This window comes from Leucoraja erinacea, chromosome 13, assembly GCF_028641065.1.
Source record: "Leucoraja erinacea ecotype New England chromosome 13, Leri_hhj_1, whole genome shotgun sequence".
Taxonomy (NCBI): domain Eukaryota; kingdom Metazoa; phylum Chordata; class Chondrichthyes; order Rajiformes; family Rajidae; genus Leucoraja; species Leucoraja erinaceus.
In genome coordinates, this window is record NC_073389.1 from 8,965,130 (window position 1) to 8,991,273 (window position 26,144).

Sequence of the window (26,144 nt, forward strand, 5' to 3'; positions counted from 1 at the left end):
ATGTATTCCCTCCCATCTTGACTACCTGGGGCATGGCGGTGAGAAAGTCCAGGACCCAGGCACACAGGGAGGTGTTGAGCCCCAATTCCAGTAGCTTCCCGGCCAGTCTGGTGGGGACTATCGTGTTGAAGGCTGAACTGTAGTCTATGAACAGCATCCTCACGTAGCCCCCCTTCTGGCTGTCCAGATGAGAGAGAGCGGTGTGCAAGACCTGGGAGACCGCATCATCCGTGGATCTGTTCAGACGGTATGCGAACTGCAACGGGTCCATGTTGCGAGGGAGGAAGGCGCAGATGTGTTTCTTCACCAGCCTCTCAAAGCATTTCATGACTACCGAGGTAAGGGCCACCGGACGGTAGTCATTCAGACAAGGTGCAGTAGCAGTAATGCTCAAGAAACTCAAGAAACACCAACCAGCAAAACGCAGTTTATTTAATCAGCATCTCATCGAATAGTAAAGCACCCATCTCCTCCATAACAGGCAAATTATAGCTGTAGCATATGCTGTGCACAGAGTATATCACTGTGCCTTGCCCTAAAAACCCTCAGCTGCAAAAGTCAAGGGCAATAGGTGCATGGGAATATCATGTTATTAAACCCCTTCCTCAAGTTACACACTATCCTGACTAACTGTGGTTGTTGTCCTCTGACTGTCACTGGAGTTAAATCCCTGGAACAGCCCACGCAATCCCACTCCACACAAGCTGCAGCAGTTTAAAGAGGCTCGGCACAAATAAGAGATCGGCAAAAAAAGGATGGTCTTGCCAGCTTTTCCCATATCGAAGGAATCAATCATTTCTTTAAAACAACAATAATATGCCGCCCTCGTAGATTTGCATCATATTTGGCATTCCTGCAACGAGCTTCCAACTCTTTCACCCTGTATCCTACTCAGCATCGTGGCACACACTCGTTAAATACGAGGCTGGAGGATTCATGAGTAGGAAGGAACTGCAGATGCTGGTTTCAACCGAAGAGAGACACAAAAAGCTAGAGTAACAGCGAGACAGGCAGCATCTCTGGAGAGAAGGGATGGGTGACGTTTCGGGTCGAGACCCTTCTTCATACTGGAGGATTTGTGTACCAGCATGTCTCGGGAACTCCAAATTGTGCCCGCAGAAAACGAAAAGGAGTGCCCCAGCCTCGAACTAAGAATAAGAATAGCCCTTCTCACACAAAACAAAAATCCATATATGTTTGCAGCAAGTGCTTAATAAAAATTCAGGTGCATGCCACTACAACACTAAACAAGAGGCTAAGCAAAACACGATGGCAGACATGTTGGAGAGAGAATCATTATTTGAGGCATTTGCCAACACATTTTCACAGAGAGCCTTACCTTTCAGGATCAGGTTGGAATTAGCAGCCACAGAGCAAGAAAGATGTTGCAATTGCGCACAGTTTCTAATCCATTTTGACAGAGAGGAGGCGAGCAGAGTCTGACATAGCTGTCAGGTGAAAATTGAACTGCTCGCAAGAAAGGCAGAAGGTGGAAGATGTGCGTTGTGTCTGTGATCAGGAGGTGGTACTGCAATCTATGCTGAATAAGTACAACTGTCTTAGCAACACTTCCAGTAGCCGCAGCTACAGGGCTCCTCACCACAGCGAGGATCACGGTGCCTCCTGTTTAACCCCTTCAAGAAAATTTAAATTAACATTCAGCTGCAGCAATTCTCCCGCACGCTTTTTCAATTTTGCAATTTTGTCTTCAGGGATCTCCTGCGCCTTTCCCGAGTTTAAGACATAAAATCAGCCCAGGCAAATAACTGTTTCAAGCAGCTTCTGTTCTGGTCTGGTTGAGAGCGTTCCCTGATCTGGAATACAATGTCAGGGGCACTGCTTTCAATGGGTAGGATTCATGTGAAGTGTGAGTGAAGGGTGCACAGGCACAAATTGTGTATCAAGATAGATGTGGTGCAATCGCTCTGAAAGAATATACAACAGAGGTCATGGTTTCTTCCCCACAGTGAATGCAGAAAAATAAGATGCCTCGCATTATACTCATTCCATTTAGTCTATTAACAATAACGATTCGAAGATATTATACTGCTCAGTCAGTAAAGCTACCTTGGCAGGAGACTCAAGTAGATGGGGATGTGTTTTACTAGTGCTTGACCATTGACACCTGAGTTTCCTCTGTATTGTCTCAGCTGCAAAGGCAAAGATCTCACCCGCGAATGTATCCGTGGCACTTGAAATGGGAAGCCCATTATCAGAATGATCTAAGAGCTACAATGAATAGCTTTATTCATTTCTCATTTATTTAACATTGTATTCCCATTGTACAGAACCAACGAGAGAGTAAGCTGATACAACCAAGCCTTTCCAAAGGTACATGATTGTCACACTAAAACCTGTAAATATGCCAATTCACCTCCTTTAGCAGTATCAAATTTCATTTATGCTTTCTCAAGTATAACCAAGAGAGGGCATTAATGCCCAAGAGGCCATCGAGAGTCACCTATTAAATAAAATACTTTTCACAAGCAGAAGAAAAAAAACGTGAGAATGTTACTTTGAATGGGGTTTTTGGCTTTGTTCCTAGTCATAACTAAGAACAAATGGAGCAGAGGTTTGTGATGTTAGATACAATCTACATCAAAGGCTCCAGGTTTATTCACGCTCACTTAATTGGTGCTGCATTTGGAATGGGCAGGGAAAAATGGGGATTATCGTAAAGAATAGGAGCTGTGTACTCCTGGACATCCAGCTCAGTTTCCACTGACTCTGACGCGGTTAAACCTGGAGGAGGAATGGACATTGCATCACGATGTTTTTATAGCCCAGAGATTCTGGGCATCCAGGCTAGCTCAAAGCTTACATCTTTATCTCCCCGTCACGGTATTAAGCACTGCTGCTAAGTCATGTTTCTTAATAACATAGATCAAACGAGATCAACTTATGACAAGAGATGATAAGGGATCTGATCCAGAAGGAGGACTTACACCAGAGTTGGTGGGGAAATTGAGGGGGTCTCCTGGGTAACAAGTTGCATGTCCTCATGTAATCATTAAACACGTTAAGGATTAAACATCAGAATAATACTTTATTAGCCAAGTATGTTTTGCAACATACGAGGAATTTCATTTGCCAAGTCATAGAAACATAGAAACATAGAAAATAGGTGCAGGAGTAGGCCATTCGGCCCTTCAAGCCAGCACCGCCATTCATGGTGATCATGGCTGATCGTCCCTTATCAATAACCCGTGCCTGCCTTCTCCCCATATCCCTTGACTCCACTAGCCCGTAGAGCTCTATCTAACTCTCTCTTAAATCCATCCGGTGAATTGGCCTCCACTGCCCTCTGTTGCAGGGAATTCCATAAATCCACAACTCTCTGGGTGAAAAAAAAAATTCTCACCTCAGTCTTAAATGAACTCCCCTTTATTCTAAGACTGTGGGCCCTGGTTCTGGACTCGCCCAACATTGGGAAAATGTTTCCTGCATCTAGCTTGTCCAGTCCTTTTATAATTTTATATGTTTCTATAAGATCCCCCTCATCCTTCTAAACTCCAGTGAATACAAGCCTAGTCTTTTCAATCTTTCCTCATATGACAGTCCCGCCATCCCAGGGATCAATCTCGTGAACCTACACTGCACTGCCTCAATCACAAGGATGTCCTTCCTCAAGTTAGGAGAAACACATTTTAACATGAACATCCACCACAGTGACTTCTCCACATTCCTCACTGTGATGGAAGGCGAAATGAAGTTCAAGCCCCTTCCCTTTGTTCTCCCGTGGTCGGGGCCCTCAAGCCCTTCATTGACGGGAAAATCTTGACTCCCGTAGCCGGCAGCGTTTTGGCCCCCCGCGTTGGGGCGATCTGCTCCTGCATCGGGGGGATGTCAGCTCCCCCCGCGCTGGGCGATCAAACCTCGCGTCGGGGCTGGTCGAACCTTCCATGACGTTGGAGCTTCCGGCTCAGCCTCTCCAGAGACTGCGACCTCTTGATGGTAAGTCCGCAGGCCGTGGATGGAGCGATCCCAGGCAAGGGATCAGCTCCGATGTTACGTCTGCCTCCCGCGGTGGGGCTCACGACAGTCCGAGGAGGCTTCCAGCTCCATCGATGGCAGAGCACGCCTAGAATGCGATGCAAAATCAATCGCATCCCCGGCAAGGTGAGAACTTGAAAAAAAAGTTTCCCCCAATCCCCTCCCCCTTTCCCTACATAAGACAAACTGAAGAACATTAAAACAAACTTTTAGTAAACACAAAAAATAAAAAAAGATGAAAAAACGAACAGACTGCTGGCAGAGCAGCCATCGCACGGCGCCCCTACTAGTATACATAACCATAGATACACCACAGGAAAGACTCTTCAGTCCACAATGTCTGTGCTGAACATGATACCAAGTTAATCTGAAGAAGGGTTTCGGCCCGAAACGTTGCCTATTTCCTTCGCTCCATAGATGCTGCTGCACCCGCTGAGTTTCTCCAGCTTTTTTGTGTACCAAGTTAATCTCCCCTGTTTGGACCTGATTCAGGTCTCTCCATTCCCTGCATATCCACATGCTAATCTAAAAGTCTCTTAAATGCCACTATCATACCTGGCTACTCCACTAATCTGCAGTACGTTCGAGACACCCATTTCTCCGTGTTACGGAACTTACCCTGTACATCTCCTTTACTATTTTTCCCCTTTGGCCTTAAAGCTCTGACCTCGAGTCTTTGATAATTCCACCCTTGGAAAAAGGTTCTGTACCTACCTTTTCTCTGCCTCTCACAATGTTATGTACCTCTGTCACGTCCCACCTCGACCTCAGATGCTCCAGAGAAAATTATCCAGGATTATCCAACCACTCCCTGTAGCTAATACTCTCTAATCCAGGCAGCATCCTGGTAAGTCTCATCTGCCCCTTCTCCAAAGCGTCCACATCCTGTAATGGGGCAACCAGACTTGCAGACAGATGTGCCGGCATATGTAGCTTCATTTCACCTTGCAGAGGATCGTGAATCATGATTGTGGAGGCTAGAACATTATAAGTATTTAAAGGGGAAATCTTTGAAAGTTTGGGAAATTGAAGGCCGTGGTTAACTGACGCAAGAGGAGGAAATGAGACCTGATCATATTGAATGACAGTGCAGGTTTGAGTGGTCAGGTGACCCTTCTCATGTGTTTTGAGTTCCAAAAGCAATCCCATTTTGTGCATCTTTGCCCAGAGGTAACACTGTTTGGTTTAGCATAGTAATGGTTACAATTAGTATCGTTTCCATATGATAAATAACGAGATAGCCATCAGATTAAATTGCTTTGACATCAGGTATAGTTACAAGCTATAAATGGCAGGTACTCGTGTAGAAATTGGACAAAACCGCATTCAAAGTTCTGCAAAAGATGGACACAAAATGCTGGAGTAACTCAGCGCATAAAGACAGCATCAATGGAGAGAAGGAATGGTTGACATTTCGGGTGAACTTACTGCATTCCAGAACTTATCCCTGAGGATTACACGCTACAAACCAAAATGCTTTTAGGTAGGATATATTTAAAGAAACCGTTCCCTATCATGAGTAGCTCGAGGGTCAGGAGAGAAAGATATAGAATTATGGACATAATATGCTGGAGGTACATGGTAACGAAACAATAAATACAGGGCACAGTTATAACCTAGAGCTCATTCCCCTGATGGATGGCAGAAACAGATTCAATTAGAACTTTTGAAATGTAATTGAAAAGGCACTTGGGGGAATAAACTTTGCAATATTTCGAGGAAAGAATTGGACAAATACAACAGAATAGAATACTTTCTAAATTATCATCATAGATTTGACGGGTGTTAGGGGTTATGGGGAGAAGGCAAGACAATGGAGTTAGGAGGAAGAGATTGAATGGCTTTGATGGAGTGGATTTGATGTACCGAATGGCCTAATTCTGCTCCTATCACTTATGACCTTATGACAAATATCCTTGTTCTGTATGATTCTATAATATTAAAGCACATCTGCCTGTGCTTTTTATGGAGTTGACCATGTCCCAATAACACTCTGTAAAAAGTAATTGTTATTAATATCACTCCTTGCTTTCTTAATGATAATTGGAGATGGTTAATCCACTTGTGCTAAAGTTATGGAATATCCCTTCCCAATTCACTTTATCAAAACCTTTCTTAATCTTAAAAACCTCCAACAAATCTCCTTCTAGACATCTCCATTGTAGTGGAAGTTTCTGCTGTCTTAATTCACTCTTTGTAACATAAACTCTGAATCCTGACGACATTCTTTTATAGATTATTCTAGAAGTGCTGATCGCACTGAACCAATAGTGTATGAGTTATTGTGCTCATGAGTTAAATCTCCTGCAGAGCAAATTATGAACGTCTGAGTTACTAATTAAAAGAAAATCGCCATAAATCAGCCAGATATTGTAAAAAACCACACGAGGCTCATAGAAACACAAGCCACGTGGGATTCGAACCATCAATGATTCCAGTCCCATTTTGCTTGCACCTCTCTGAAAGAACCTATTAGGCTATTAAAATGCCAGTAATCTATAGATGGCAATAAATGTTATAGAAACATAGAAAATAGGTGCAGGAGTAGGTCATGCAGCCCTACAAGGCAGCATCCCCATTCAATATTATCATAGCTGATCATCTAAAATCAGTACACCGTTCCTGCTTTTTCCCCATATCCCTTGATTCTGTTAGCACTAAGAGCTAAAGGGCCTGTCCCATGAGCATGCGACCTGCATGCGGCAAACGTGACCAAACCGGAAGCAGGGGCCACACGAAGGTCGAGTGAGTGACGTGAAGTTCAAGTGAAGTCCGCGTCAAGATGCTGCGTACGCCCGTCAAGGCGGTGCGTACGGCGTCGAGGCGGCTGCGGGCCGGAAGACCGTTGCCGCGTGGAATTTTTTAACACGGTCAGTTTTTTGGAGCCCCGCGCGATGTCGGGACCAGCTCCGCACAACTCCATACGGCTCCGGCGATCGAAGTGGGACCGGCTCCGTGCAAGGCCGTATGGCTCAAGCGACCACGTTAGGTCGCGCTTGCCGCATGGAGTCGCATTCTGATGGGACCGGCCCTTTAAGTTAACTCTCTAATATTAGCTAATATTGACCTATTAAGCAATGTGTTTATCTTAATTATACGCCCCCCCCCCCAAGGTGGCTTAAAATAAACCGGTTTGAAGCAGAAAGGGACTGCTAAAAACAATGCTCAAAAACAGATGCTGAAGCCCCACACAATTTATCAGTCAGGAATTTTGCCGTGGTGTTCTGACACAAATGATAGATGTCATCAGTTTCCCAGCAATGTTGGGGTGAGGATCAGCCCACTGAACCATGTCAGGGAGGGTAACAGCTGAGGGGGAGAGAGTTAGTTTAAGGGTGTTTATTTTATTTAGTGACACAGCATGGAAACAGGCCCTTCGGCCCACTGAGTCTATGCCGGCTGCTGATCACCCATTCACATTACGTCTATGTTATCCCACTTATCATACACTCATTACAAACAAGGTTTTATTTTTACAAAGGCCAATTAAATTACAAACTTGCATGTTTTGGGGATGTGGGAGCACAACTGCAGCAACATGAGGAAACCAAGCTCAAGTTCACATTCACCAATCAAGGTACAGTGATATTTGAGTTACCGTACAGCCATACAAGCAAAAAAAAGAACACAATACACAATAAATTTAACATAAACATCCACCACAGTGGAATCCACATTCCCCACTGTGATGGAAGGCAATAAAATTCAGTCATCTTCCTCCTTTGTTCACCCGTGGTGGTCGGGATCTTGAACCCTCAGCACTGCCTCTGCCGATGGCCCGATGTTGAAGCTACGCAGAACAGGAGAACATGCAAACTCCACACAGATAGTACCAGAGGAGATTGTCAAACCCGGTTCTCTTGTGTTGTTAGGCAGCATCTCTACAAGCTGCGCCACTGCGCTGCTTAGGGATTTCATTTATTCTTCTAATTAAATATGGCATTTAATTTTTCAGCGCTTTGTGAATTATAGTTTCTTTATCTTTTACGTTGCAATATTTCTTATCATTTAAGCATTTCTGGCAGCTATGATTGTTGACTTAATCCGTGTGTGTGATTTCACTAGCTATCAAAATATTGCAAGGTGTAGCCCTTTACAAAATTCCTTGGGAATTGCCGATTAGCTTGGAAGTTCATATTCGGAGTCCTATCGGTAGAGTTGCTGCCTTACAGCGCCTCCAGTGCCGGAGACCCAAGTTTGATCCCAACTACGGGTGCTGTCTGTACGGAGCTTGTACGTTCTCCCCGTGAAAGCCTGTGTTTTTCTCCAAGATCATGGGTTTCCTTCCACTCTCCAAAGACGTACAGGTTTGTAGGTTAATTGACTTGGTATAAAAGTAAATTGTCCATAGTATGTGTAGGGTAGCGTTAATGTGCGGGGATCGCTGGTCGGTGCGGACTGGTGGGCAGAAGGGCCTGTTTCCGCGCTGTATCTCTAAACTAAACTAAAAGTCCCATCTCAACTCCTTGAGCATCTTATCCAGCATTGCAATCATGTGTTGAGGGAACACTACCATCAGAGGGACTGTCTTTTGGATGAGATAGCATAGCTGGGCCAACCATCCGCTGAACTGAGTATAAAAGGCCCATGAAATAATTTGAGTTTTGGAAATTCACGACTTGAAAAATCATTTTGTCTCCACAAATCTCTGCTGCTCTCATCGTAGCTCCATTGGTTTTCACTGGTCTGGTTAAGAGAATCCCTCCTGAGTTAAAAGGAATTAGCTATCATAAGAAGGAACATCTCAAATTGCATACAGGAAATTGCTTTGATCGAACTTAAGTTCAAAGAGACTTGTCCTACTTTGATTTATAGCAAGACCATGCAATGCCTACATTGGTTGCCTTTCATCTGGTTAAGTTAAATATTTAACAATGGCATTATGAAATTATAAGTAACCTGTTCTGGATTCCAATTGATACTAATTCTAAACACTTCAATTAATCAGTTTCAGCAGGTTTTAATCCAGTATTGACAACGCATTTCTCAGCATCCCTTTTAAATTTCAGATTTCTGGCATCTGTAGATATTTTCTTGCTTTTCATTTCCAAATGCTCACACTGATACCATCGCAAGCTCTGCACATTTTTAATATTCTTCTGACAGGATCCGAATCTAATATTAGCCAAACATTAAAGTATGCACATATATCAATATCTAGCCAAACACATATAGCATCAGCACCATAAAACCTAATAAAAATGCTTTAATACAAATCAAGATGCATGCTTCGATGACATTTTCAAGTTGCTCAGTAAACAGAGAAGCAAAGATTAGGTTTCAACCATGTCTTCCTAGTCCGACTTGAATGGGATGCTTGAATCCCAATCTGAATCTGAATCTGATCCCATACACCTGCTGACTTGGAAGGGAAGGCTGGGGTGTTGTGCCTTGGACAATTAATTGAGTGGATGTGATTTGCCACAAATCAGGTCTACTTTAAGAATCAGTCTACCTATGCTTTTCAGCTCAGAGGGCAGCCCTCCAGGACTGCAATGATCACCATGGTCGGACAAGAACAGCAGAAACCCTCATCAGGCCTTCAACCCAGGGTTTCACGCAGTGGAGGTTCCATCAGAAAATTCACTCCAGATCACCCCACATCTTTCTGGTCTAAATTAATCTCTGCCATTCTGCACAATATGCTAAAACTTGTAAATTAATTCCTCTCGTTATGTTTTCATTTAAATTTAGTATTTCAAAAGACAATAGACAATAGGTGCAGGAGTAGGAAGGAACTGCAGATGCTGGTTTACACTGCAGATAGACACAGAATGCTGGAGGAACTCAGCGGGACAGGCAGCATTTCTGGATATAAGGAATGGGTGACGTTTCAGGTCGAGACCCTTCTTCAGACTGAGAGTCAGGGGAGAGAGTGAACTGTCGTCGGAGAGAGGAAGAAATCTTCTTCAAAGGAGGCATACCTTGAGGAGATTTCACAGTGGAGCAGATGAAATATGTAGGAAGGAACTGCAGATGCTGGTTTACACTGAAGATAGATAATAAATGCTGGAGTAACTCAGTGGGGTAGGCTTGTGTTCAGACACTTTTCCCTCTCCTTCATTCCCAGTACTGTACTACACATCTCAGCTCCTTTCCTTCATTTAGAATAGGCTCATATCCAACTCCCCAAGATGTGGGACTTAACATACTAATACGAAACATACTGTCCAAACTAATTGGCGTGACAGATTATTTCAGTGTACAAGAGGGAACATATATACATTGACATGGAACACATAAAATAGGACAATACTGGAAACAGCCTTTTGGCCCCATATGTTTGTAGCAACCACAATCCCAATCTAAATTAATCATTATCACCTATCCCACAGTCAACAATGGACCATTGTGGGCTCCACATTTTCTTGATTATCGTCGCTTTCTGCATATCTTCCATTCATTTGTCCTAAGTGCCATCTATATCTCTCATTCCCCTTTCCCCTGACCCAGTGTCTGAAGAAGGGTCTCGACCCGAAATGTCATCTATTCCTTTTCTCCAGAGATACTGCCTGTCCAACTGAGTGACTCCAGGTTTTTGTGTCTGACTTCCAAATTAATTCCATCGGCCTTCACATTATTGGCATCATTCCCTGCCTCTGCATGTGTCTTTCTAAATGCTTCTTAAATATGACTATTGTATCTGCTTCTACCACCTGCCTATTGGACACACCACCCCACCTTGTAGCAGTCTATGGTTCAATTACTGGACTCATCACCCGCCTGAAAACCATCAAAACCAGAGAGCATACTCATTCCTGAGGGACTACTTAAGAAGGGCCTTAAGGGGCTCTGTATGCGTGTGTGTGTATATGTGCATGTGCGCGCTCGTGTGCGTGTTAGAGCTCAATGTCGATCAAACATCCTCAGATATAGTGGAGGTTTTAGAGATATTAATCGCAATGTAAATATAATCTTACAATGCATAACATGTGAGAAAGCAAGTTATTAAGGGCCTGTCCCACTGAAGCGATTTTTTTGGTGACTGCCGGCACCTGTCATAGTCGCAGCAGGTTGCCGAAAATTTTCAACATGTACCTAGTGTGTGTAGGTTAAATTTTCAACATGTCGCCTGTATGGTCGTGAGTAGTCGCCCAAAGAGTCGTACCTTATTTTGGTCGCCGCTGGATTTTCAACATGTTGAAATTTTTCGGTGACCTGCTGCGACTATGACGGGTGCCGGCAGTCGCCGAAAACATCGCATAAGTGGGACAGGCATTTTACAAACTTCTTTCATAACCACTAACATGCTTTAGAGCAGTGGCTCCCAACCTTTTTTTGGCCATGCCCCACCTAATCACCTCTAAAATCCTGATGCCCCCCCCCCCCATGTGGTGATATATAATTCTTATCATTTCAATACCTTGGTTTAAACAAGCTTCAAAAGAACATGGTTCAATAAATAAGGTTCTCCCATGACCTCGCGCGCTTCGTGCGACGTGCATGAAGAGCGATGGCGCGGTGATTATGTAATAACTACACAATAAAGACCTTTTTTCCGGCAAAAAAATTATTTACTCAAAATAACATCTGAAACATAAACTACATATGTTTACCTGATGGAAAATCCAAAAAAATTAAAATCAGAAATTTGGACCCAGACCTCCTCAGTTGGGCTCAATTGCCCCCCTTAAAAATCAAATTGCCCCCCTGTGGGGCGTACGCCCCACGTTGGGAACCACTGCTCTAGAGTCAATTAGTTTTTTTCTGGATGTTATTAGTGACTTATTGCAAAAAAAGTCAATCTTTTGCTGACAACAAGCTCGTGCAAACACAATAACGATGATACTTAGGTAACCTGTTTTATTGACGCTAACTGGAGAACAGCCATTCAGCAATCAGCGTCTTTAAAACTATATCCATCTGAGACACCATCTTGGCTGAAGGATGGATTTATTTAGCTGTGCAGCATTCACAAAGCATCGCATCAGATCAGAGTGTCCACCTGAATGTTTACACACAAATCTCTGCAGCGAATTGCACAACTGTTCACCCATTCCTTCTCTCCGGAGATGCTGCCTGACTCACAGTTGTGTGCACGAGCAATTGAATACCGCAGAAGGTATCAATCTCTAGTTTTGCTTGCAGCAGAGTGGAATGTGGAGAGGGAACATGAAGAATTTATGACAAACCCCTACGTCGTTCTCATTTATTTTCACAAATAATTTTGCAAAAAACAAAACTCATTTATTAATGGTTAAGACAGTGAATATAATTGCTTCAATTAGCCGGTCCAGCAGCAGATTCTGATGCTAAGGCAGCTTCGTCGTTCAAGTTAGATTAATTAAATGAAGTACATTCACCTTGTAAGATATTTCCCTGGTGACCTGTGTCATTTATGTACATCCTGTTCTATTGTATTGAAGTTCCAGTTGGAATGGTTCTCAGATTTATTCTTATGGGGCAGTGTTCCTCAGAGGTCTGCCATTTTTTATTATTAATTGGCTTCTTTGCTCACTGGAGCTGTTGCTCATTGTTTTTTTTTCGTTTAGTTTAGCTTGGTTTATTGTCATGTGTGCCAAAGTACAGTAAACAGCTTTTTTGTTGCGTGCTATCCAGTCAGCGATATACAGTTGAGGGGCAGAATGTAACGATGTGCGAGGCAAGTTTTTATTCAGAGTGGTGTGAGTCCTGAACATGCTGCCAAGGGTGGTGTGGAGGCAGATACGATAGAGGCATCAAAGAGACTTTTGGTTAGGCACATAGATATGCGCAGGCAAAGTAGATTATATCAATATGCAGACACAAAGAACTGCAGATGCCGATTAATACACAAAAGGACATAAAGTGCTGCAGTGACTCGGCAGGTCAAGCAGAATCTCTGGAGAACATGGATAGAAACATAGAAACATAGAAAATAGGTGTAGGAGTAGGCCATTCGGCCCTTCGAGCCTGCACCGCCATTCAATATGATCATGACTGATCATCCAACTCAGTATCCTGTACCTGCCTTCTCTCCATCGTTAGGTGACGTTTCGGGTTGAGTCTCGAAACGGAGTGGGAAAGGTTTTTTGTTGTGTGCTATCCAGTCAGTAGGGGAAGAGTATACATGATGAAAGCTTTGCCATCTACCATGTACAGAATGAGTGTGAGATGCTTGCTTTTAGTTCCATGAAGAAAAAATCAGATTCCAACAAATAAAGCATCATTTCAGCCCAGAAATCACTTGTTTTAAATGTTTAAAATGACAAACAGCCACAAGTATATTTGGGAAGCATTCATAGGACGTTGAACATAGAAGATAGAACAGTACAGCATAGGTACAGGCCCTTCATCATCATCGGCGGTAACACAAAACGAGCATTGGGAGGACGCCTGTGTGTGACTGTTTAACGTGGGGAGACTGGTGCACAGGCAGCCACCACACAGTTCTTGACAGATTTGGGTCAGGATCCAGTGGTATGGAGTCCAAGATGACCGGGGATCCATTTCTGTTGCAGCCTTCATCCGCCTTCCCAGCCGTTGTGACGCTCCACTAAAGTCAGCCATCATCCTCCGCCTATTCCTCCGTTGAGGTCCTGGTTGGATTGCTCTTTGTCAGGGACCTCCTCCACGACCTTACCGCCATGGGTGGCCCTACCAAGAGCACAGCTCCAGATGGCATCGCTCTCAGTATATCAGGACCACACAAGCTTCTCCACCATGACAGGGTGGCAGGCCCTTAGGCCTCCAGTGTCCGTGCTGAACATAGTGCTAGATTGTAGTTTACAACCGAACAGGATGAAACACTGAATGATCCAATTTTAGATAGCCTCCAACACACACCTCCCTACTACACCCCCCCCCCCCCCCCACCAACATCGCCCTTCCCTTTCACTACCTCCCCTCCCCTGCTACTTTTGTCCCTCCAGCTTCATAATCTGCAACTCTACAACTCTATCGCACACCTTCTGTTCTTATCTCTGGACTTTGTTCCACCCATCTGCCTCTCAAAACACCCCCAGCCTACGTCAACCTATTACCTGCCACGTTGTTCTACCTCTCCACTTCCCCAGCTTTCTTATTCCCCCCCCCATCAGTCTGAAGAAGGGACTCAATCCGAAACATAACCTATCCATGTTCTCCAGAGATGCTACTTGACCTGCCGAGTTACTGCAGCACTGTGTCCTTTTGTGTATTAACCAGCATGTGCAGTTCTTTGTTTGTGCACATTGATAAAATCTCCTTTGCCTGCATACTATCCATATCCCTCCAATCCTGCATATCCATGTGCCTATCTAAGTCTCTTAGATGCCTCTATCGTATCTGCCTCCGCAGCCACCAGGGAACCCACCACTTGCTGTGTAAAAAACGTGCCCCGCACATCGTTACATTCTGCCCCTCAACTGTATATCGCCGACTGGATAGCATGCATCAATAATCTAAACTAAACTCTGCCTTAAAGCTATACCATCTCATCGTTGCCATTTCTACCGTGGGAACAAGATTCTGACTGTCCCACACTAGAATCTGGAGGACCTCCATTGCACAACCGTACAGCTTCTTCAGCCATTTTACGAAGAGTGGTGCTTATAGAGTGTTAAATCAAAGATAAGACTTTCTTTTTCCCCATACCTTACTAAGGAGCCAGTTTCATATGGAATATTCAGATGACTATCACTCACCTCTCACTGGCCTCCTGAGGAAACTCACTGAATTCTCTCAGATTCCATAAGATGCCTTTAGGCATAAAACTCCAACAAAGTTAATTGTCAGGATTATTCAGAGTCCTAGGTGCCTATGGAATGTGTTTACCCTTAACCTGAAACATCGAGAGAATATTATAGTGAGTTGGGTTGTCAGTAAACCAGCACCTGCTACTTGTCCTAAATTATTCTTTGTCGGTGTAAAAACCTTTCTGGTGTAATACTGGTGCACAACTTTTTATCCGAAATTCCAAATAACGAAAAGCTCCGAATAGCGGACATTTTTTCGGTCCTTGCGGAAAGGTCCTTGAAGACGTTCACCGAGGGCGGCCCGCAGAGGTGACAGCGGAACCTCCGGTCGGTCCTCGAAGAAAGGGGAACTAAATCCCCATTCATAAAAGAGAAGGTGAGGGTATATTGCGCGGGAGGGTTAATAATTGACAATATGCTGCTGCCTGCCCGCTGAGTTAAAAAGTTCCCACGGTAGGCTCACGATACACAGTGTATCGTGAGTCTTGCGTGGGAACTTTTTAACTCAGCGGGCAGGGAGCAGCAGATTGTCGCTCCCTTCAGTTTCACCCCACCTACACCCCTCTGCTTCCCGGCCATGTGTGTGACGCCTTCCCTCCCCTCTCCAGCTCCCCGCCCATTGCCCCGCGTGGGGGCTTTGCACTGTCTTCACATCGGCGATGCCAGCAGGTTAGTGCCAGCCACCGGAGACATCAGGACCAACGGAACACCGACCCCCAGGCCCACTGCAAGCACGGAGATCCCAGAGACCCACAGCCAGCAGCAGCCCAGCCCCGTTCCAACTCCAGAGGAAAACTGCAAACTGGCCAGAGACGTCAGGACCACCAGAAGCCGCTCCCCGATGGGCCGCTATGGCGACAAGTGGCAGTTCGCCCACAGCCTGAGCTGCGCCCCCTCATCGGGACACCGACCCCCAGGCCCACTGCAAGCACGGAGATCCCAGATCAGCAACTCCAGCCCAGCCCCGCTCCAACTCCAGAGGAACACGCTCCACGTATGGGCAGAAGCTGATGGTGTGCAAGGTACGTCTTGTTCTTGGGGTGACGCAGCTCGGGCTGTGGGCGAACTGCCACTTGTCGCCGTAGAGGCCCTTTGGGGAGCGGATTCCTCTGGAGTTGGAGGGGGAGGGGGGTATTGTGCTGTTTGATCGCCCCCTGCTATCCCAGGGACAGGGAGACACAACGGCTTTTGAGAATGGTGGGCAATCACTTCCAAAGTTCTGCCCACACAGTCAGTACACCTCTCCTACAGTTGTCTCCCGCACTAAGATCATCTCGCAGAGAATGATCCCAGCCTAACCCTCCCTATTCTCTCCCATTCTGCAAGAAAAAACTACATTGAAGACTCAAACTCGCGATCGAGTAACTGCCGGGATCGAGGCGCAAACTCGCGACCTTGCGGATATGAGCCGAGCACTCTACCACTGATCCAGTCGTTAAAATCTACGCTAAAAATCTTCCATTCCGAAAGCCGTAAAATTCCGAATTACGAAAAGTGTCTGGTCCCAAGGCTTTCGGATAAAAGGTTGTGTACCGGTACTCACATTTATTTTCCTCATGCAAGTCAAACATGGGCCAAATATAAAATTATAAAATACTTAGCAGCCATTTCCCAGCTTGGGTATTCTCAATTTCAATCAGCTGCAGTACAACATACACGTACAAATAATCTAAATGTTTCACTAGGAACCGCTTAGGAATTACAATTCCTGCAGCTCTCGCTGCCATGGAAACCAATGCATTAATATTGCAAGGCTTTTTCACAGCATTTGAGCAAAAACACATATGAAAATAAAATAGGACATACTTACATAACACGTTTCCTGACCCAAAACACATTTTAACTCTGCTCTGTTCTACCCAACAAATGGAAATTTGCCCAGTTATGCTCTGTTCACAAATAAGGTCATGAGTAATAGGTGGAATTAGGCCATTGAGCCCATAAAGTCTACTCTGCCATTCAACCATAGCTGGTCTATCTCTCCTTCTGAACCCCATTCTCCTGCCTTCTCCCTACAACCCGTGACAAATAGCAGGATGAATGCAATCTGGCTAATTATTACTTAATCAGCTAGCAAAGTGCTCAATGGCTAGCAAAGTGATAGATGGTGTCACTAGTGTTCTCAAATACCTGTTTAAGAAGGAACTGCAGATGCTGGAAAATAGAAGGTAGACAAAAGTGCTGGCGAAACTCAGCAGCAGCATCTATGGAGGCCCGAAACATTGCCTATTTCCTTCGCTCCATAGATGCTGCTGCACCCGCTGAGTTTCTCCAGCACTTTTGTCTACCTGTTATCAAATACCTGTTTTACCTATGACTCTACTCTTGAAGTGAATTCAATGGAAATGTAAAAAATTGAGCCACTCAAGATCCCATTAATAGCAGTGTGAACATGACCGGGTAACTGGCTCCACTGATCCTGGTCGAAGAATGAACATTGGCAGCCGCTGAGAGAATTCAACTGCTCTTCTTCAGAATAATGTCCTGCGATCTTAAACTCTCACTGAGGTAATAGTTTCAATGTCATGAAGTCACCTTCAGCAATGCAGCATCTCAGTACAACATTGCATTCTCTCTGAAATGAATTTTAATTTAGCGCGCATCCTGTCGAAGCTGAACTTTATAACTCTTGGCTTAGGCGCAAATGAGTTCCCTTTGGATCACAGTGTCTCGTCAATTGATTATAAACTTATATCTGTATTAGCTCACACATCCGGAATGAGTAGGTTAACCTATGATAAGCGTTTGTCGGCACCAGACCGGTACTCGCTGGTGTTAGAAGAACGAGGGGGGGACCTCATTGAAACATACAGAATAGTGAAAGGTTTGGATCGAGTGGATGTGGAGAGGATGTTTCCACTAGTGGGAGAGTCTAGGACATAGAAACATAGAAAATAGGTGCAGGAGTAGGCCATTCGGCCCTTCGAACCTGCACCGAAATTCAATATGATCATGGCTGATCATCCAACTCAGTATCCTGTACCTGCCTTCTCTCCATACCCCCTTGTGGGATTCCTTTAGCCACAAGGGCCACATCTAACTCCCTCTTAAATATAGCCAATGAACTGGCCTCAACTACCTTCTGTGGCAGAGAATTCCAGAGATTCACCACTCTCTGTGTGAAAAACGTTTTCCTCATCTCGGTCCTAAAATATTTCCCCTTTATCCTTAAACTGTGACCCCTTGTTCTGGACTTCCCCAACATCAGGAACAATCTTCCTGCATCTAGCCTGTCCGACCCCTTAAGAATTTTGTACGTTTCTATAAGATCCTCCCCTCAATCTTCTAAATTCTAGCGAGTACAAACCAAGTCTATCCAGTCTTTCTTCATATGCAAGTCCTGACATCCCAGGAATCAGTCTGGTGAACCTTCTCTGTACTCCCTCTATGGCAAGAATGTCTTTCCTCAGATTTGGAGACCAAAACTGTACGCAATACTCCAGGTGTGGTCTCACCAAGACCCTGTACAACTGCAGTAGAACCTCCCTGCTCCTATACTCAAATCTAGACCAGAGGTCATAGCCTCAAAATTAAAGGATGTTTGTTTTGGAAGGAGATGAGGAGAAATTTCATCAGACAGAGGGTGGTGAATGTGGAATTCTTTGCCACAGAAGGCTGTGGAGGCCAAATCTGTGGAATTGTGAAAGGGTTGGGTCGAATGGGTGTGGAGAGGATGTTCCCACTTGTGGGAGAGTCTAGGATTAGAGGTCATGGCCCCAGAATTAAAGGACTTTCTTTTAGGAAGGAGATGTGGAGAAATGTATTTAGTCAGAGGGTGGTGAATCTGTGGAATTCTTTGAAGCAAAGTCAGTGGATATATTTAAGGCAGAGATAGATAGATTCTTGATTAGTACAGATGTCAAAGGTTATGGTGAGAAGGCAGGAGAATGGGTTAGGAGGGAAAGATAGATCAGCCATAATTGAATGGTGACTTGATGGGACGAATGGCCTCTCTACTCCTATCACTTATGACATTTCAAATGTTGCTGAAACAACTGCATCCTTTGCAATTATTCCCAGACATTTGTGTCGAACCAGCCCCTGAATATGGGCTAATCAATTAATTGATGTAAATCTGGATTGGATTAGAGAAAGCTTCTTTGAGTCATACAGCTTGGAAACAGGCTCTTCAGCAAAGATGTCCCAACTGCACTGGTCCCACCACCCTGCCTTTGGTCTATATCACTCAAAACCTGTTCTCTCCATGTATCTCTCTAACTGTTTCTTAAATGTTGGGATAGGCCCTGCCTCAACTACCTCCTCTGAGAGCTCATTCCATACACCCAACACCCTTTGTGTGAAAAAGTTATCCCTCAGATTCCTATTAAATCGTTTCCCCTTCACCTGAAACCTAAGACCATGCTGGTCCTCGATTCCCCTACTCAGGGCAAGAGACTCAGTGCATCTACTCGATCTATTCCTCTTATGATTTTATACATCTCTATACGATCACCCCTTATCTTCTCGTGCTCCAAGGAATAGAGTCATAGAAACATAGAAACATAGAAAGTAGGTGCGAGAGCAGACCACCAGGTCCATCGAGCCCGCACCGCCATTCGCTCATGGCTGAACACTAAACAGACACACTTACCCACAAACAGTAGACACAAGACACAGAACACAAGACACTACCCTCCCCTTTATACCGCTATCACCCCTCTCCACCCCAAGAACCTCGTGATCTCCTGGGGGAGGCAAAAAACCGGATAAAAACCCAGGTCCAATTCGGGAAAAAAATCCGGGAAATTCCTCTCCGACCCCAATCTAGGCGATCGACACTTGTCCAGGAGATCACTCAGGTCTTACTATACTAACCATACCTAGGTCCATATCCCTGCCCTCTCCCCGTAGCCCCTTATCCCCTTGGCAGCTAAAAAACCATCTATTTTAGTCTTAAATATATTTAAAGTTTCTGCTTCCACTGCTCCCTGGGGCAGTGAATTCCATAAATTAACCACCCTCTGGGTGAAGAAGTTCTTCCTCATCTCAGTTTTAAAAGAGCCCCCCCTTATTCTGCAACTATGTCCCCTAGTTCTAGTTTCCCCGATCATTGGGAACATCCTCGGTGCATCCACCCGATCAAGGCCCCTCACGATCTTATATGTTTCAATGAGATCGCCTCTCATTCTTCTAAACTCCAAAGAGTAGAGTTCCAGCCTACTTAACCTTTCCTCATATGTCAATCCCCTCATTGCAGGAATTAATCTTGTAAACCTTCGCTGCACTGCCTCCAGGGCTAGTACATCCTTTCTTAAGTATGGACCCCAGAACTGTACACAGTATTCCAAATGTGGTCTCACTAATACTGTGTACAGCTGCAGCAAGACCTCCGTGTTTTTATACTCAATCCCCCTAGCAATAAAGGCCAAAACTCCATTGGCCTTCCTGATTGCTTGCTGCACCTGCATACTAACTTTCAGTGATTCATGTACTAATACCCCTAGATCCCTTTGCGTTGCATTACAACGCAGCTCCTCCTCATTTAGAAAATAACTTGCCCTATCATTTTTTTTCCCAAAGTGAATGACTTCACATTTATTAGTATTAAATTTCATCTGCCAAGTTGTTGCCCACTCACCTAGCTTATCTATATCCTTTTGCAGACTCTTCCTATCCTCCTCATCCCCTACTTTTCCTCCCATTTTTGTATCGTCCGCAAATTTTGATATATTACACTTGGTTCCCTCCTCCAAATCATTTATATAAATTGTGAACAACTGGGGTCCCAGCACCGACCCTTGCGGAACCCCGCTAGTTACCGGTTGCCATCCCGAGTATGAACCATTTATCCCCACTCTCTGCTTCCTATTTGTTAGCCAATCCTCTACCCATGCTAATATATTACCCCCAATCCCATAATTTTTTATTTTAGCAATAGTCTCTTATGTGGCACCTTGTCAAAAGCCTTTTGGAAGTCCAAGTATACCACATCCACCGGTTCCCCTTTATCCACCCGGGTTGTTACTTCCTCAAAGAATTCGAGCAGATTCGTTAAACAGGACTTCCCCTTCACAAAACCATGCTGGTTCTGTCCGATGAAGTCATGTTTATCCAAGTGCCCCGTTAGTGTTTCTTTAATAATTGTCTCTAACATTTTACCCACCACCGATGTTAGACTAACCGGTCTATAGTTACCCGCCTTCTGTTTACTTCCTTTTTTAAATATAGGTGTTACATTGGCCATTTTCCAATCCACTGGGACCGTTCCTGCCTCCAGGGAGTTTTGGAAAATTATCACCAATGCATCCACAATCCCCACCGCTATCTCCCTCAAGACCCTTGGATGTAATCCATCAGGCCCAGGGGATTTATCCTCCTTCAGTCTCATTAATTTCCCTAATACCACCTCCTTGGTGATCTTAATAGTATTTAGCTCCTCCATTCCTACCGCCCCCTGTTTATCCAGCGTTGGAATATTTTTTGTGTCTTCTATGGTGAAGACTGATACAAAATACTCGTTTAATGCCTTTGCCATTTCCATGTTCCCCACCAACAACTCTCCAGTCTCACCCTCCAATGGACCAACGTTCACCTTAGCCACCCTTTTTCTTTTTATATAGCTATAAAAACTCTTACTATTAGTTTTTATGTTGTTCGCTAAATTCCTTTCATAGTCTATTTTCCCCGTCTTAATTAATCTCTTAGTTATTTTTTGCTGACCTTTAAATGCTTCCCAATCCTCTACCCTCCCACTATCTCTGGCTACCTTATATGCCCTTGCCTTCAGCCGAATACTATCCTTTATAGTTTTACTGAGCCATGGCTGACTGTTCTTACCCTTACCCCTTTTTTTCTTCATAGGAATAAATTTTTCTTGAAGGTTATACAGTATACCCTTAAACGTACACCACTGCTCATGTACCGTCTTATTCTTGAGTCTGCTATCCCAGTCAACTTTGATCAGCTCAGTCCTCATACCTTCATAATCCCCCTTATTTAGACTAAGCACCCTAGCCTGAGTTTCAACCTGCTCCCCTTCTATTTGAATATGGAATTCGACCATATTGTGGTCACTTGTTCCCAACGAGTCCCTAACTATGACATTTTTAATTAATCCTGCTTCATTACACAGGACCAGATCCAAGATTGCCTCCCCCCTTGTCGGTTCTGTGACATACTGTTCTAGGAACCCGTCTCTAATACATTCTATAAACTCTTCCTCTAGTCTACCCTGCCCAGTTTGGTTTGCCCAATTAATATGAAAATTGAAGTCCCCCATGATTACAGCAGTTCCCTTTTTACATGCGTCAACTATTTGCAGATTTATGTTCTGACTAACAGCGTCACAGCTATTTGGAGGTCTATAAATTACACCCACTAGTGTTTTTTTCCCCTTATTATTCTCTATCTGTACCCAAGCTGTTTCACTATCCTGCTCCTTCAACGCAATATCCTTCCTCTCTATTGCCGTTATTCCCTCCCTTATTAAAAGGGCCACCCCTCCTCCCTTTCTTTCCTGTCTATCTTTCCTAATTGTCGAGTACCCCTCTATATTTAACTCCCAGTCCTGATCCCCTTGCAGCCATGTCTCCGTAATGGCCACGATATCATAACTATATATACTTAATTGCACCGTTAATTCATTTATCTTATTACGAATACTCCGTGCATTTAGATAAAGCACTTTCAGATGATTTTTACTACCCTTCCTTTCCGTTTTTGCCCCTTTTACATCTAAAGCTTTATCTTCACACATTCTGTCTCCTGTCACATTTTGACTTTCCGCTTCCCCACTGATACCCTGCTCTATTTCCTCTACCCCTGCCGTTATTACCCCCCTTGATACCTCCCCCCCGCTACTTAGTTTAAAGACCTCTCTACTGCCCTAGTTATATGATTTGCCAGGACCCCAGTCCCAGCACCGTTCAGGTGAAGTCCGTCCTTACAGAACAGATCCCCCCTGTCCCAGTACTGGTGCCAGTGGCCCAAGAAACCAAACCCATTATTCCCACACCAGTCTTTGAGCCACGCATTTAGCTTCTTAATTTTACGTATCCTCGCCGATTTGGCCCGTGGCTCAGGTAGCAATCCGGAGATCAGTACCCTCGAGGTTCTGCTTTTTAATTTATTCCCTAACTGCTCAAACTCCTTCAGCAGATCCTCCTTCCTCGTCCTTCCTATGTCATTGGTCCCCACATGGACCACGACCACTGGATCCTCCCCCTCCCACTGCAAATTTCTCTCCAGCATCGCAGAGATATCCTTAACCCTAGCACCGGGTAGGCAACACAGCCTTCGGGACATGTTCTGCTGGCCGCAGAGAACCCTATCTACCCCCCGAATAATACTATCCCCTATCACTACGGCATTTCTTCTAACTCCCCCCTCTTGAATGGCCTCCTGATCCACGGTGCTGCAGCCAGGTTGCTCATCCCTCCCACAGCCCCTGATCCCGTCCTTACATTGAGTAAGAGCCTCGGTCATGCTCGTCAGGGACAAGGGCTGTGGCTCCTGCCGCATCTCCTCCTGGTTCCCCCTACCTGCCTCGCTTATGGCCACACCTTCCTTTCCTTGCTCACTGCCTACTGAATTAGTTAAACTGGTCGGTGTGACCATCCCCTGGCACAAAACATCCAGGTAATACTCCCCCTCCCTGATGTACCGCAGCGTATGAAGTTGGGTCTCCAGCTCATCAATGCGGAGCTGGAGTTCCTCTAGCCTCAAACACTTACTGCAGCTGTAGGGATCTTCTACATCAACGGTGTCGACAAATTCCCACATCTCGCAGTATTGGCACATCTCCTGACCGCCCATCTTATATGTAATTAACTGGTCCTATTTAAGAATCCCCTACTGTATTGATACACCCCTTATTTATATAATCCTACCTCCTATAAATGGGAAAGTACTCACCCCAGCCGTAAATTACCTACTGGTTTGGCTGTCTAGTGGTAATTCCGTCCGCTCTTCCTGTCTGGTCCACAGCTCCCTTGCAGTGCGTGGCAAACCTCTTTGCCTCTCCCAAAATCCTTAGCCTCTCAAGCGTATTGCGTGGTCTCCTCTCCGAAGACTCTCGAGCCAAAGACTCACACTTTTCTCACAGGGCACTTCCCTCACTAGGCCGCTCACTCACTGCCGCTCGCAAAGAGCTGTCCTGCTTAAATTGAATAGATTTTGTTTTTAAACAGATTTCCGATCTATCTCAAAATGTTACCCGCGCCAATGATTCTCTTCGCCTGGAGGAATCCCACGCAGTCACTGGAGAACATGCAAACTCCACGCAGACCGTGTGCGGACGTGCCGCCGACGGACGAGAGGCCGAAGCAAAGAAGTCGAAGCCAAAGAACCGAATGGAAATGAGGCCAAAACTCCAATAAACTGAAAGAGTCCGAAGACAAAACGCCTGTCCCAGCCTATTCAACCTCTCCCTATAGCTCAGACCCTCCAATCATGGCAACATCCTCGTAAATCATCTCTGTACCATTTCATGTTAGGATGATAACATCTTTCCTATTACATGCTGCCCTGAACTGAACACAATCATCTAAATGCGGTCCCGCCAACGTCTTATACTACTGCAACAGACCTCCCAAATTCTATACTCAATACTCTGACTGATGAAAGCCAATGTGCCAAAAGCCTTTTTGACCACACTATTTATCTGCGACTTGACCTTCAAGGAACCGTGCACCTGTACTCCTAGATCCCTCTGCTCTACAACACTACCCAGAGCCCTACCATTCACTCTCTAGGTCCTGCCCATGTTGGACTTCCCAAAATCCAATACCTTGCTTTTCTGTACATTAAATTCTTTCAACCATTCCTCAGTCCACCTGGCCAATTGATTCTTTCTTCACTGAAATAATTGCAACAAATGTAACTGCATTAATGACAGAGCACAAATTAATAACGTCCATGTTTAAAATCTCTGAAAAAAAATGAAATCAATGAAGAGAAGGGAGAGACAGTTTGGTTCAGTTTGGGTGACTCATAGCTGGTTAAACAATTCAAATATTCAAAAAGCAGAAATAAGTAATTGCCTGACAGCAAAATGAATTATTACAGTGCTGATTGAAATTTGTTGGAGATAGCACGTGAGATACATTCCCATAGATTAAGCACTTGACCTCCAAGATGTCTTCAGTCGCTTTGCAGTGGAGCAGAGCAGGTGAGGGGCATTTGTAGTTTTAATTCCAGACAGTGACAAATATTTGTCCCAAGACTTCTACCCCTCCTTCACCATGCTTGACATTGTCAGTTGTGATACACTCTAGTTAAAGCAGGCCATTTGGCCCAACTTGCCCATGCTGACCAAGATGTCTTGGTCATCCGCGGTGAATCCAGCGATGCGCCGCCGCTGCTGAAGCTCTGGTCCGGTCCCCGGTCCCCGGCAGGAAAGGCTGCGCCAATCCAGTTAGTAGGCCGCGAGGAGGGGAGAAAGGACGCGACTCGGAGAATAGTCCCATCCTCGCCAGGTTTCCCCCTTACCCTGCCCCCGTCAACCACATAGAAAAACTAAAGAAACCTCCAAAACATACTGTTAAGACAGTAGGACAGAAGGATAGGACAGGTTTGGTGTGATATTGGACCAAACACGGGCAGGTGGGACTAGTCTAACTGGGAAACGTTGGCCAGTGTGGGCATGTTGGGCTGAAGGGCCTGTTTCCACTCTGTATCACTATGACTCTAAGAGGTCGCCCCAGCCTTCTTCACTCTGGGGAAAACAACTCAACCTAAACAATCTCTCCCCATAATTAATGCCCTCCAGACCAGGCAATGTCTTGGTGAACTTCCTCTGCACTCTTTCCCAGTACAAGCACATCCTTACTGTTGTGCAGTCACCTGAATTGTGCACAATTCCCAAATGCAGACCAGCGTTTTGTCAAGTTGTAAGATAATCTCACAACTATTCCCCATCCTATATAAAGGCAAGCATGCCATATGCCTTCGTCACCACCTGTGTTAACGCTTTCAGGGAACTATGGACTTGAACCACTTGATTCCCTTGTATATCAATATCCCTTCAAGCTCTACCATTTACTGTATATGTTTAACCCCTATCAGACCTACTGAAATGCATCAACTTGCAATTGTTGGGATTACATTCTCTCACACTTAATGGGATGAAAATCGCCTCTTACTCTTGAAAATATAGTCCCGGATCACAATATCTCCCTTCATGCCACTAACCTGTCATCCCAGGAACTAGTCCAGTGGTTCTTCATTCTACTGCCACAATGTTAAGTGAGGAGTCCAAACTCTACACAATACTCCAGGTCTCATCACAGGCTTATGTGTTTGCAAAAAATATCCTTACTGCCTTTTCTTGTATTAAAGGCTAGCATTCCATTTGACCTACTCATAGCATCCCGCATCCGCTTGATATCCTGCAGCACCATTTGTACAAGCTCACTGAAGTCACTTTGAACATCAACACTGCCACATATTTCACAAGGAACAAGTACCCAGCTCTTCTACGAAGTGCATCAATGTGGATAACTGCACGTTTTTCCACATTAGATTTCACCTGCCTTGCTCTCACCCACTCTCTCAGTT

The 26,144-nt window shown here is 44.8% G+C and overlaps 1 protein-coding gene across 7 annotated transcripts in view; it reads right to left on the minus strand.

The window, feature by feature from the left end:
• frmpd4 (FERM and PDZ domain containing 4) overlaps nt 1-26,144 on the minus strand; it is a 574,431-nt gene that overhangs the window by 192,882 nt on the left and 355,405 nt on the right. Inside the window, exon 1 of one of the 7 annotated variants that reach the window (XM_055644407.1) lies at nt 1,340-3,270. The exons of the other annotated variants lie outside the window; for them this stretch is intronic. The gene's annotated coding sequence lies outside the window, so the exon portion shown is untranslated. Of the gene's footprint in view, nt 1-1,339; nt 3,271-26,144 lie in introns of those variants that run through there. 7 annotated transcript variants of the gene reach the window in all.